The sequence below is a fragment of the Neophocaena asiaeorientalis genome, unplaced genomic scaffold (assembly GCF_003031525.2).
Source record: "Neophocaena asiaeorientalis asiaeorientalis breed wild unplaced genomic scaffold, Neophocaena_asiaeorientalis_V1.1 scaffold165, whole genome shotgun sequence".
NCBI classification, from domain to species: Eukaryota; Metazoa; Chordata; class Mammalia; order Artiodactyla; family Phocoenidae; genus Neophocaena; species Neophocaena asiaeorientalis.
The window spans coordinates 1,576,898-1,589,151 of NW_020173918.1; the positions used below are offsets into that span (position 1 = coordinate 1,576,898).

General features: G+C 40.5%; 1 protein-coding gene across 6 annotated transcripts in view; it reads right to left on the minus strand.

The window, feature by feature from the left end:
* The window catches only part of LOC112404125 (cytidine monophosphate-N-acetylneuraminic acid hydroxylase), a 256,651-nt gene that overhangs the window by 85,479 nt on the left and 158,918 nt on the right, over positions 1-12,254 (minus strand). For 3 of the 6 annotated variants that reach the window (XM_024751965.1, XM_024751960.1, XM_024751958.1), the window contains exon 1: positions 2,092-2,379. The exons of the other annotated variants lie outside the window; for them this stretch is intronic. The gene's annotated coding sequence lies outside the window, so the exon portion shown is untranslated. Of the gene's footprint in view, positions 1-2,091; positions 2,380-12,254 lie in introns of those variants that run through there. 6 annotated transcript variants of the gene reach the window in all.

Here is a 12,254-nt window from a genome sequence, read left to right on the forward strand (position 1 = left end):
TGTGTGGCGGCATAAACACAAACAAGAGTTTCTGGGATGAGACATTTGGCATTAGCTCATTCCATAAATCAACAAAGCCTGGACCTAGAATCAAGGCTTTATACAAAAATTTGATCTAGAGAAAAAGAAATCCACAAGAAATTGAAAAATCGTAGATGTTTAGGGTTGAAAGAAACCTTACATTATCCAGTTGAACCTGCCTGCTCTTCTCCCTGCCACTGTTGGATGAGGTTAGGTCACTTTCCTAAAGTTTTGTGCCCAGTTTGTGGCAAATCTGGTAATAGAAACCCAGTTTCTGTATCAATGAAACTGAATTCCTTCTGATCCTTGACTCTAATAAACTCTAATTTCATGGAATTTATAAGCTTTCTCCAAATTTATCCTGAAAAAGGTTTTCTGGAAATCCTTGCCTTCCTCTAGTCTGATCCTGGTTCACCAAACAGCATACCCTGCATAGAGAGACCCTTTAGGTGCTGCTAAATAACACCTTCCCCTCACCACCCACACTTCTGAAAGGCTCAGGAGGTGATAATAGTAGTAACTGAAGGACTCGGAGGAACTCCTTGACATCATGCCATAAAGGAGAACTCAAGGAGTAAGTCCTCTATGGCGGCGTTGTACGACATTGTTCTCATCTGTCCTTTCTGAGTTCTGGGACAATCAGTCTCCTTGCTGTCATAGACTATTTGGAAAACTTCTCGTGTTTTAAAAACTTATTGAAGATGATCTAGCAACTCCACTCATAGGTATGTATCCAAAAGAATTTAAAGCAGGGGCTCAAACAGATACTTGTATACCAATGTTCTTAGCAGCATTATCCACGACAGCCAGAAGGTGGAAACTACCCAAGGGTCCATCCATAGACGAGTTGATAAACAGAATGTGATATATACACAATGGAATATTATTCAGACACTAAAAAAGGAACGAAATTCTGATACCTGCTACCACATGAATACAACTAGCAAACATTATGCTAAGTGAATGTCAGACACAAAAGGACACATATTGTACAATTTCATTTAGATGCAATACTAATGCATCTAGAGTTGGAACAGAGTTACCAAGGGCAGGAGGGAGGGAGTTATTTCATAATGGGTACATAGTTTCTGTTTGAGATGGTGAAAAAGGTATTGCTTAATGAATACATAGCTTCTGTTTGGGCTGATGAAAATGTTCTGGAATAGTGGTGATTGTTGTACAACTTTGTAAGTGTACTTAATGCCACTGAGCGTACACTTAAAAATGGTTAAGATTGTGAATTTTATGTTTTATATATATTTTACTACAATGCAAAAAAAATTACTCAACAGCTCTCGGTTCCAGCCAAGATGGAATCCTAAAATTCCATCCAAAGGAAGGTACAAAAAGAGAAACCAAGGAACAAGAAGCAGAGGAAACAAACAAAACAAAAATAAAATGCAAGATATAAGCTCTAACATATCAACAATTACCTTAGGGACTTCCCTGGCAATCCAGTGGTTGAGACTCCGTGCTTCCACTGAAGGGGGCACGGGTTAGATCCCTGGTTGGGGAACTAAGATCCCACATGCCATGCGGGCAGTGTGGCCAAAACAAACAAAAAAACAAACAAAAAATTACCTTAAATATAAGTAGTCTAAATACAGTAATTACAAGACAGAAATTTGCAAAGAGAATGAAAAACCATGAACCAACAATATGCTGTCTGTAAGAAATTCATTTCAGATACGACACAGAAAGATAGAAAGTAAAAGGATAGGAAAAGATATACTATACGTTAAACAAAAAGAGCAAGATTTGACTATATTAATGTTGATGGAATCAATAATCATTAATTTTGAGCCACACTTTAAATATTCAACTTGTGAGAAAAAAGTTAAAACTTAAGGCTAGGGCTTCCCTGGTGGCACAGTGGTTGAGAGTCCGCCTGCCAATGCAGGGGACACGGGTTCGTGCCCCGGTCCGGGAAGATCCCACATGCCGCGGAGCGGCTGGGCCTGTGAGCCATGGCCGCTGATCCCGCGCGTCCGGAGCCTGTGCAAAAACTTAAGGTTAAATGGATTCATATTCCTGTTTTCCAAACAAGCCAACATCAGTAAAGCACATTACCTTATTCAGTTTCCCTCTTAATAAAGCACCAGTGTCCTCTTCCTGCGATGCATCAAAACTGAAACATGCTCGGATGAGGACAGACACACGTTCTCTTCCTCTGTTGTGACACTTGGCCCCTGTGAAGTCGAATGCTGCCATACTGAGCTCTGCTAGCTACACACACCCTGTACGGACAGCAGCAGTTCAATCCAGGATTGACTAAATCGTCGTGTATGCTGGGGAATGGAGCGAGGCAGTGCCTTAAAAGAGAGTGATGATACAGACCTGCCCTCCTGTCTGCGAGAGGGAAGTTAAGGTGTGGGAAACAAATTATTCTTTTTAAATTGCAGAATTGTAACCCCAAGAAGCAGAAGTTTGCAGCTAGTTCTTTGGGTTCCACTTCTCTTTCTGTTCAAGTTCAAGACCAGAGTTTCTTGAACTGACACATTGATCTGATGCTCAGGGCCAGGAACCATCTAGCATATGAATAGAAGAGCAGTGTTTCTCAGGCCTGAGAACTTACTCCCCCTCCGCCTTTATGCTGTGAAGACTGGCTCTGGATGTTATCTTCTTTCCTTCTGAGGCCCGTTCCATTTCTAGTTTCCAAACTACGAACAACTGAATTTCTTATGTAAACATGGAGAGGCAGGATTTTTAGTTTAAAAGGGGTAGATGTTGTATACAGGTAAATATAATTTCCAGGAGCAGAAATTAAATGTAAAGTTGTGAGAGAAATAAAAAACACCTGATGCATACATTCTTCCAGCACTAAATTCAATGAAGAATATATGACATTGACTAATACTTAAAGAGTACCACCTGCAAGAAATACGGCTATCCTGTTCAAATGGTCAGGTCTTGTGTCCAGATTTGACATCTAGAGGTCATCACCTACAATGCAGTAAAGGCATTTCTAGCCACTCATCTTCCTGTGACCATCCTAAGTACTGAGAAAGCATTAAGAGGAATATACCAACTTTGTGTATAGTCAGATTTAGGATCAGCAGTTTTGAAGGTCATAATAAATATAAGGGAAATCATTTTTCTTAAGATATTTACTTCCAGGGAAGCTACAATAAATGAAAGATATATGATTAAATAATTACTGGAACTAGACTCTAGTTTAGGGAGATAAATGTGTGATCCCCCTATCATTCCAGCAGTTCCAATCTTATATTACATTTTTCTGGTGGGAAATATTTGACCAAGTATCTTCCAGTTTGGAAATTAAAAGAATGAGTTGCGGGCTTCCCTGGTGGCGCAGTGGTTGAGAGTCCGCCTGCTGATACAGGGGACACGGGTTCGTGCCCCGGTCCGGGAAGATCCCACATGCCGCGGAACGGCTGGGCCCGTGAGCCATGGCCGCTGAGCCTGCGCGTCCGGAGCCTGTGCTCTGCAACGGGAGAGGCCACAACAGTGAGAGGCCCGCGTACAGCAAAAAAAAAAAAAAAAAAAAAAAAAATGAGTTGCTAGGAATTAGATTGTATTTCCAAAAATGGCAGCACCTTCCCACGAGGCTGTTCTTACAGTGTGACTGACATTCCTCTCACTGAGATCTGTGTTCCCTCCACTTGTATCTGGGTGGGAGATTGTGACTGCTCCAAACAGTGGAGTATACGACAAATGTGATGCTTCGTGGCTTCTGAAGCTGTGTCTAAAATCATACAGCTTCCACCTGGCCCTCTCTCTTTGGGACCTGTCCTTGGATGCCACCACGTTATAAGGAAGCCTGGGCCACATGAAGGAACCATGCGTAGGTGTCCAGCAACTCCAGGCATGTGAGGGAGTGAGATTTCTGATGACTCCATCCCCAGCCCCTCGAGTCTTCCAGCTGAGGCTCCAGACAGCACGTAGCAGACACAAGCTGTCCCTGCGGCGGTGCCCTGACTGAAAATGCCTGACCACAGGCTCTGTGAGCATAATAAATGCTGGGGAAAAAAAGTACTCACGTGATACTTAAATTAAGTTTCTATTAGTATAAAAGGAAAACATGACAGGTCGTCAGGCTAGAGGGCCACAGAGACACAGCAGTAGCTCCACACAGTACAGTTATAGAGTCTGTTAGAAAAAACTTACACAGAAGGAATAGAGCACATGGAATCCCCCAACTCTCATTTCCCCATAGCCTGGGCCAGGCAGAGATAATCTGTACCCACCATGGCCAACGTGCAGCCGAGAAGGGCCAGCCTCTGACAGTAGTCTGGATTCACTAGAGAAAGGACATGATCTCACACCAAAGATGTTGCCACGTTACACATTTATGTTGTTGCAAAGGTATGTTGGCCTATGGAATACTTAGGTTCTCCAGGTCCTGGGAAATGAATAACAGGATTTTTAGGTCCAGCAAGAAGAGTAGGGAGAATGCATATTGAGGGCCTGGGTCTATAGTGAAGGTCAAAGTCTGCATATGGAAGGAACTGCTATATTGTGGTTGGTCTTCACTGGATAAAAACGACTTCTCTGCCAAGTTCAGAGTCACTCTGGGAAGTTTCAGGGAGCCTTATTTCAATATTTATGTAAGAAGAGGGAAGAAGCAGGAAAGGGCAGGAGGAAGGGTCAAACATTAAAAACACTGCCATAGGGCTTCCCTGGTGGCACAGTGGTTGAACTATGCTGAAGTGCCTGTGTATACCCAGAATGCTAGCATCCGCCAAAAGCCTTGCGGCCCCTTTACAGACTGGCTCCAGCCAGCTCAGCCTGGTAGAAGGAGATAGGTACTCAGGCCATCCAGATTTGTCTCCCAACAGATATAAAGAGAAGAAAGTGAAAACCTCCCCTAACCTTCTCCTCTGCCCTCCTCCCATCAATTAAAACAAGATTGAGTTATCTTTCACCCTTCAGTTTGACAGAATTTTAAAGATGAATATTATTCAGTGTTGGTGAGCACATTGGGAAAGGTGTATGTTCATAACGCTCATAGGAGTATAAATTGGTAATTTTAGGGGGAAATTTGACAGTATTTAGCAAATTTTAGATGTGAGTATCCTTTGATTCAGCAATTCTACTTCTAGTATAAGTTTGTTTTTTTAAGAAGTACTTTAGCACTTGTACAAAAAGATGTCTGGGGCTTCCCTGGTGGCGCAGTGGTTGAGAGTCTACCTGCCAATGCAGGGGACACGGGTTCGTGCCCCGGCCCGGGAGGATCCCACATGCCATGGCCGCTGAGCCTGCGCGTCCGGAGCCTGTGCTCCGCAACGGGAGAGGCCACAACAGTGAGAGGCCCGCATACCGCAAAAAAAAAAAAAAAAAAAGATGTCTGTTGCAACAAAATATTGAAAATACCAATAGAGGAATAAGCAAATAGATTACGGCACAACCTTGTGGATATAGCAGTTAGAAATGAAGTAGATTTATAGATACCAACATAAATAGGGCTCTACAACACATATTGTTCATTTATATTTTTTGATTTGGAGTGTGCCAAAAATTCTACTTATAATTACTTTGCTTTAAAATTAATATCCACTTTACTAATGCTACAAAATTGCTGCACTATTGCTGGGAGTGATATATATTTGCTCACCAGCAGATGAAGTCTGGAACATATTGATTACATTTCCAGAAACTCTTTCAATCTAGTACATGATAGTTACTCAAGAACTGTTTCATCAGTGAATGAAATGATCAGGCCAGCAGTGCCAAGTTTCCCTCCAGATCCAGTTCTTTGATTCTACCTGGAGAAAAACTGTTCTTATTAATAAAATGGTCATGATAATACCTCCCTCAGAGAGCTGCCATGATGATAAACAAGATATGCAAAATTAGTTTCTAAGTTATAATTTGCTGTACAAATTCCAGGAGCTATTTTGTGGTTGGTCTTCACTGGATAAAAACGACTTCTCTGCCAAGTTCAGAGTCACTCTGGGAAGTTTCAGGGAGCCTTATTTCAATATTTATGTAAGAAGAGGGAAGAAGCAGGAAAGGGCAGGAGGAAGGGTCAAACATTAAAAACACTGCCATAGGGCTTCCCTGGTGGCGCAGTGGTTGAGAGTCCGCCTGCCGATGCAAGGGACACGGGTTCGTGCCCCGGTACATGTTAAAAAAAAAAAAAAGTGACAGTAATAGTCAGGAAAGGCTTTATACTTGTATAAAGCTTTAAGCATGCACTACATTTAATCCTCACAACCAGGAAACTCCTGAAGTTGGGAGGGGCCCCCAGGGACATTGCATGTTAGTTCCCTCACCTGATTGTCATTCCTTAATCATGCTTGAAGGGAAACTAGATTGCAGGCTTTTCAAAATTATTGTAGCAGAGGGAGTCTACAAACTTGGTTCTGAGTTTCCTAGGACGGCCATAACCAAGGATGACAAACTGGGTGACTTAGAATAACAGAAATGTATCCTCTCACAGTTCTAGAGGCCAGAAGTCCGAAATCAAGGTGTCAGCAGGGTTGGTTCCTTCTGGGGGTTGTAAAGGACTCTGCCTTTACATCCATGCCTCTCTTTTAGCTTCGGTGCTGGCAATCCTTGACAGTCCCTGGCTCATAGATCGTCACTTCAGTCTCTGCCTCCATCTTTAAATCACCTTCTTATCTCTGTTTCTCCTCTTCCTGTCTGTGTGTTTTTCTGTTCTTTTTTTTTGTTTTGTTTTTTGTTTTTTGTTTTTCTGTTCTTATAAAGACACTTGCATTTAGGGTCAGGTCTAACCAGATAATCCAGGATGATCTCATCTTAAAATTCTTAACTTAATTGTATCTACAAAAACCCTTTTCCCGGGCTTCCCTGGTGGCGCAGTGGTTGAGAGTCCGCCTAGTCATATTCAGAGGTTCTGACTAGACACATTTTTGGAGGCTGGGGGAACCAATCAACTCACTACCATGTGTTTGTGTGGTTTTACTTTTGAAAGAAGCGTACTAAAAAAGAAATATAATCTAAAGGGAAGTAAAAGCTAAAAATTTTAAAAAGTCGAGTTTCCCAGGCAGTTTCTAATGGACAGATGTAAATGGTTTGTGGTATCCTCTTCCAAACTTTGTAGTGTCCTCTTTTTAAACTGGCCCATGCTAAAAATGTTACTAAAACAGTTATCACATACTAAGGCCTTTCACCCTTCCAACTTCTCTTTATGGAATTCAGTTAAAGAAAACCAATTTTCTCATTTATAGTGTACTGAGATATAAAATTACTTGACAGGGGGAGAAGCATAAGTCAGCCACCTAATAGAGTTTGATGTGCCATCTACCGAATTTAGATTCTGTTTCCAGTAAGGTGGTGAGCTAAAAACTTGAATGGATCCTCTTCCTGAAAACAACAAAAAACAGACAAAAATCTTAAAAGAGTCAATAAGCTGTCACAGAAGAAGTTAGGACTTCTCAAATCAAGGATTAAGTGAAGACACAGAAATCTGTAGGGATACTGAGGGAGCACCATAGCCAGCTATTTACCAAACAAGGGGGGAAAGGGAAACAAAGACTGAGTTTTGAAGTCATAGCCTCAAAAGGACTCCAGAGACACCGCCCAGAGCCTGCCCAACCTGAGGAATCTAACAGATCTTCTCATCAAAAGTCGGCATCTGGGGGGGTTAAACCATCAGTTTAGAAGGAACAAAAACAAAAAACAACAGAACTTGGCCTTCATGAATGGTTTCAGCCTGAATTCACACTACCTGGGAGAAATGGAGAAAGATTTAATTTTCAGTGAGCCTAGACGATTAGTTCCCATAAACCTGGAAGAAGCAAATGAAGACCCTCTCTGGAGGACTCCACCTCTAATCCAAATGAAGACGATTTCTGCAGGTAAAATTCTAAAGCATCGAGGTTCTTGTAGTACAAAATAACTAAGCAGCCAAAGCCCCACAAGCCAAAACAACAGCATAAAAAGTCCATAAAATTATCATGAATTCAATTCTATGAACTGCGGCCTGAAATATGTCTGTTTCCGTACTTATACATATATCACGTATGCATAAAAGAGGTATAAGGCAAATTCTAACCAAGAGAACACTGACAGACCCACACTGACAACAGAGAAAGAATATTTCAAGCAATAAACGTTGCCAGAGATAGGCATTTCATAAAGATAAAAGGTTCAGTTCACCAGAAACCTTAATAATTTTAAATTTGCATGGACTCATAACAGCCTCAAGATATATTAACAAACTATAAGGAGTAAAAAGCAAGTTCAAAATCATAGTAGATTTGTAAATGCTTCCTCAGTAACTGATAGCATAAGCCGATTAAAAATGTATTTTAGCAATTAGGAGTGCGCAAGCGCAGCAGGAAGTGCGTGGCGTGGAGGGCGCGGCTCGCCAGCAGCGAGTGAGGCCTTCTCACCTGTGGGAACTAAGGAAGGGTAGTCAGGAGGCGAGTGGCCTGATCGGATGCACCCCCGGAGAAGCAGGCACTGCAGGAGTATGGCTGCACACGGAGGGGCGGGAGGGAGAGGCACCAGTCAAGGGAATATTAAATAGGCTCCACCAGAGGTGCCTGGCTGGGAACCGCGTGGGGTCAGGAGGTACCTGCTGGGCGCAGCCCAGGCGTCAGGACAGGGAACTAGGGAACGGTTCCTCCCCGTCCCGTTACATGGGGAAAGGCTCCTCCCCGCCGCGTCACAGACTGTTGATGGCTCAAGGACATCTGGGAACCCGCCCAGCACCCTCCGCCCAGCACCCTCCGCCGTAGGCGAAACCTCCCCAGTGCCTCCTGCGCCCCTGCGCGCAGGGCGGGCGCTCGGCTCCATGAGCCCCGCACCGAGGCTCCCTGCCCCACACTCTCGCTCCACCAGGACTCTCGTGGCAGATCCCGCGTGGTGTTTGTTTTCCCTCAAGAGAAAGCACTAACTTAGCTCAGGGAGTGACTTCAAGAAGAATTTTATCCTAATGATGGTATCTGTGCAGTTTCCAGACTCACTAGAGCCATCATCAGAAAAGTGTTAGCCCCCCAAAGGTACAAATACATGTTGGGATACATCAGGGGGAAAATTAGTAAGGATGAAGAGGGTTTGAATAACACAATTAATAAACTTGACATAATAAACTTGACATACACATGGCAGATGAGCACATGAAAAAGTGTTCAGCATCATTAGTTATCAGAGAAGTGTCAATTAAAACCAAAAATGAATAGGAAACAAAAGTATCAAGAATGACTCATGTATTTCCACTTCTGGCCAAGATGGAGTAATAGGGACCAGATTTACCCTCTTGTTTGAAACAACCAAATATATATTTATTTATTCTCTGTATCATATGTAACATATATACTGCCTCAATATCATATATAACATGGTATGATACATTAAATAGTATATATATAATATCATATGCAATGCCTTTGTTCATATATAATGCCTCATATGATATGTAACATATATGATATGCTATATATTTATAAATATATAATTTTATATATTGCCTCTATATGATATATATAACATATATCATATATAACATACCACTCAACAACTACAGAATATACATAATTTTCCTGCACATATGTAACAGTTATCCAGTTACCATAGCTGATCATACACAGGTTGAATCTCAACTAATTTCAAAGAGATAATATCGTATAGAGATACAATATTGCATACATTATAATGCAACTAAGCTCAGAATCAAAACCAAAACAATAACTGATAAAATTTACTGTTGGAAATTAAGAAACAGATATTTATGTGATATATTGGCCATAAATAAAGCATAATAGATGAGAAAATATTTAGAACTAGGTACTAATGAAAATATACATAACAAACCTGGGGGATTCACTGAAGCAATATTTCGAGGTAAATGCTGACACTAGAAAAGAAACTCTGAAATTTAATGAGCTAAGTATTAATTCCAAGAAGTTAGAAAAAGAACCGCAAAATAAACAGAGAAAAAAAGAAAGAACATACAGAGCAGTATTTAATAAAATAGAAAATTAACATACAATGGAGATAACCTATTCAAAATAAACTATTCAAGCTGGGATGAAGTGAGAGAGTAACATTGACATATATACACTACCATATGTAAAATGGATGGCTAGTGGGAAGCTGCTGCATAGCACAGGGAGATCAGCTCGATGGTTTGTGACGAACTAGAGGGGTGGGATAGGGAGGGTGGGAGGGAGGCTCCAGAGGGAAGGGATATGGGGATATATGTATACTTATAGCTGATTCACTTTGTTGTACAACAGAAACTAACACAACATTGTAAAGCAATTATACTCCAATAAAGATATATATATATAAAATAATCTATTCAAAAATTAGTTCTTTGAAAAGGTCAAAACAAAAATGAAAAATATCTAGCAATATTATTGGTCAAGAAAAAAAAAGGAAGAAGACATAAATCACCATTATAGGGAAGAAAGAAGAGGATATACTATAGATGCTGTAGACATTAAAAAGATAACATAATATAAAAATCTTTGTAGCAATAAATATAAATATATAGATGCAATGGATAAAATCCCAGAACAATATTAAATCCAGTATTCCATTAAAACTTAATTATATAATATATAAATTAAAACCCTGCATAAGTAGTAACACTAAAATATCAAGGGAAGGAAGACTCAGTTGTTAAAATATCAATTCTCCAAACTGATCTGTCGATGCAATAGATTCAATGCATTTCTAATCATAATCTAAGGGGTTTTTTGTAGAAATTTATAAGTTTATTCTAAGATGTATATGGAAATATAAACAACCTAAATAGCCAAAACAATCTTGAAAAAGAAGAATAAAGTTGGAGGACTTATACTATCTGACTTCAAAACTTATTGTAAAGTTCCAGAATCAAGACTATGGTACTAGTAAAGGATTGAAAAACTAGGTTGATGGAACACAATACAAACCGTTTGTTACTTTTTAACAAATGGTACTGGAACAGCTGAGTGCTCATATGGAGGAAAAAAATTAACCTTTATCCCTACCTCACACCATATACAAAAATTAATGTGAGATTAAAACATAGACCTAAACTTAAACACTAAACTATGAAGCTTTTAGAAGAAAGCACAGAAAATAACTTCAGGACTTGGAGGCACACAAAGATTTCTTAGAAATGGTACAGAAAGCATAACCATATAAAAAAAAGAAATTAACAAATTAGACTTCATCAAAAATTTTTAAACTTCTGCATAACAAAAGACATAGGCAAGCTACAGACTGGTAGAAAATGTTTGTAAAACACATATCTGCTGAAAAACTCATGTCCATGATATACAACTCAAGAATCCCTACAACTCAAGAATAAAAAGATAAGGAACACAATTTAAAAAGAAAAAAGGAGGCAAGAGATTTGAACAGACATTTCAACAGAAAGGATAAACCAAGGGCCAAGAAGCACATGAAACAGTGCCCAACATCACAAGTCATCAGAGAAATGTAAATTAAAACCAAAAATAGTAGGAAAAAATAGCATCAGGAATGACTCATACATTTCCACTTCTGGAAGATGAAGTAAATAAGAACCATATTTACCCTCTTGTATGAAACAACCAAAAAAAAAAAAAAAAAGATAAAATATATGAAGGAACAATTCTCAAAACAAATCAAATAACAAAGAATAGTGACCTTCAAGAAACAAACAGATAAGGTAAGCCAAATGATTGCCCCAGCTTATGGTTCAGAGAATTTTCAGGTCACAGAGAAGGAAAGGGTCACCTTTCCAAAAGTCTCCCTGAGTTGAGGAAACACCTGAGGGTCTGGAGAGTTTGGGGCAGTTAGGGTTTGTGGGGCAGAACACGAAAGACAAGAGCTCTGCACCAAGAGAGAACTCTGAGGTCTGCAGAGGGCCCCTCAGGTATTCAGCTGAGTACCCATGGGCGTGTGTGTGTGTGTGTGTGTGTGTGTGTGTGTGTCTGTGTGTGTGTCTGTGTGTGTGTGTGTGTGTGTGAGAAAGGGCTAAGGCCAGGGAAAGAACCACTGAAATGATTTAAGGAAACAATAACAGAGCCCTGGGTATGGTGTGAATCTGTGAATCTGAGAAGTCATGTGGGGTTTTTTTGTTTGTTTGGCCACACCACTCAGCATGCAGGATCTTAGTTCCCCGACCAAGGATTGAAACTGTGCCCCCTGCAGTGGAAGTGTGGAGTCTTGAAGGCAGCATACAGGACAATCTCTGTATCCCAAACTTTAGCACTTAGAAGATATCCAAAAATGTACGTGGGATTGAACTGCTAACTCTCAGCAATGCATTTCAACAGGTCACAGTCAACTTTGTACCAAGCACTTGCAGATGTTAATTTCTTCTG